Raw genomic sequence first — 2,284 nt, 5'->3', positions numbered from 1 at the left:
TTCCCCGTCTGTAAGATGGTGACTGCACTCTCGTGCCCCTCAAATGAATGAATTACAGAACGATGCTTCCACGTCTGTACTTTAATACCCCGTGCCATTACGTAATCACTCAGTGATGCAGCCACCTCTGGCACAGAAATCACTCCGTGCCTATTTAAGGACTAATCCCCTTAAGCATTCCCGGAAATGAGAAACCCACTCACTGTGTTAGGCTTCCGGGCTCTCCTGTCCTTCCCTTGGCCTTGGATTCTTGGAGGGCTGAATTTCTCTCCCACCAAGATTCCAGATTGTCCTTTGGGAGCCCCCAGGCCAGTTCATTCCCACTGCAACCCCTAAGATTCTCGGCCACCTCTCTCTTTCCCTCCCCTTCCTTCTCAATTTGGGCAGTCCCCATCCAAGAAGCCACAGGAAGAGCTCTGGGTGGCCAGGTTTTACCTCTGTTTCCAGCACTTCTCTGTAGGGGTGAGAAGGGAGAGGCAGGGGTGGGGGCCATGGAAGTTTCAAAAAAAGGACGCCTGGGTGCTGAGCCCAGCTCTGCCACCAGCCAGAGATCACCCAGGCAAGTCACGGTGCCTGAGCTTAAATTTCCTCACCTGCAAAGTGGGAACATTGTACTCTGCCTGCGTGGTGGGTGGCAGAAGGGATCAGTGAGGTGACAGCTGTGAAGGCTCTTGACAAAGCTGTAGGTTTCCAGGGTGGGTGGGGACCTTGCCCATCCAGTTCAGAACTCGCCACGAAATAACTCATGTATCTCCATCAGCAGCGAGTCTCCTCTCCCAAGGGAAGGGCGAAGAGAAAGCCGACACCTGGTGAGCATCTCTTATCTGCCATGCTCTTAGCCAGATGCAGCCTTCTCAGAATGCCGAGTGGTTGGAATTAGCACCATTTCACAGGTGAGAAAACTGAGGTTCAGAGAGAGCTAATGATGTGCCAGAATGATGCAGCTGGAAGTGATGAAGGTGAGGCCGCATCTCTCTTCCCCCCAACACAGCCACAGGAGTTATGGTGGGGGCAGGGAGGCAGGCTTGAGACCCCTCATTTAGTCTTTCTGGAAGGGACCCAGCCAAGAAGATAAGCATCTCTGATGTCAATGGAAACAAGAGAGTAAACAGGATTCTGTCTATGGCCAGGGCTTTCTGGGGACACACCTGTATAAGCAGCAGTCATTCCCAACAGAACCGAATTCTCAGGAAATCAGGACAGAGGCAGGGGGCTGGGTGTTTGTTTGGTTTTCTGACCATGTGGGAAGCCTGAGGCCACGCCCTGCCTCTCCGCCTCTTCATCCTTCATCATGCCCTGGGGATGCCCAGGCCCCTGCCTGCCCTCATCTTCTCCCAGTCACCTCTTGTGGTCAAGGTCCTCACACACCTTGTCCTTCAAGCTACTCACTGACCAAGTGAGAGGCTGACTCCTGGTTAGGAGGAGTGTGCTTGTGTGGGACCTGAGAGGAAGGGTGAACAGACTGTGCCACCGGTGACCTTGGACAGCTGTGGATGTTTTGCTAATGTGAGAGCATCCTGTCTGGCACTCCTAGGAGTGAGGCTATGTGTCCTGCTAGGCTGGGGGCTGCGAGGTGCCCTGGGTCCCTGATCACTTTGGGGGCGTGTCTGTATATCCTGTTAGGTGTGCTGCGGACAGGGCTGCCCTGAGTCTCCTGACCGCCTCCACGAGTGCTGTAAGGGATGTGTGTGTGTTGGGGGGCGGGGGGGGGGGGGGGGCGGTGTGTACAGTGCCACAGTAGCTTCAACCAACTCTCTATGGGTACGTGTGTCCTGCAGATGTGAGCAGTCGGTGCTTCCGCCCAGATCTGCACACGTTTCTGTGCGCTGGAAGTGTCCTTGCCCACCGGCGTGTGTCCTGTGAGAACGGAGCCCAGGAAGTGCGGGCACGCGCGGGAAAGTGCGGGTGTGCGTCCTGCGGGTCCCTGCTCGGCTCCGCGCTCGTCCTGCGCCGCGTGAGTGGAAGGCGCCGAGTGGCCCTGCCCGCCGAGTGCGCGCGCAGGGTCCCGGGCCGGCGTGCGCGCCGGTGTGAGTGCCAGTGAGTGCGGCGCCACTCGGCTCGCTCCGCTCCGCGCCGCCCGCACACTCGCACTGATCGGCGGCTGCCGGTGACGCGGGCTGGGCCCGCCCCCTGCCTGCCGGCCCCTGGCACTCGCTCGCGCCGGCCGCCGCCGAGCAGGCAGCAGCCGCTTCAGGGCCGTCCGGGGGCGCCGCCGGCGATGCCCGCAGCCCCCGCCGCGCCCCGCCGGGCCTGCTGAGCCGCCCCCGGGCCGGGGCCGCGCCGG

This window comes from Oryx dammah, unplaced genomic scaffold, assembly GCF_014754425.2.
Source record: "Oryx dammah isolate SB20612 unplaced genomic scaffold, SCBI_Odam_1.1 HiC_scaffold_8, whole genome shotgun sequence".
In the NCBI taxonomy this organism is placed as follows: domain Eukaryota; kingdom Metazoa; phylum Chordata; class Mammalia; order Artiodactyla; family Bovidae; genus Oryx; species Oryx dammah.
The sequence above is the reverse complement of the archived record's forward strand: the minus strand, read 5'-3'. Positions refer to the sequence as shown.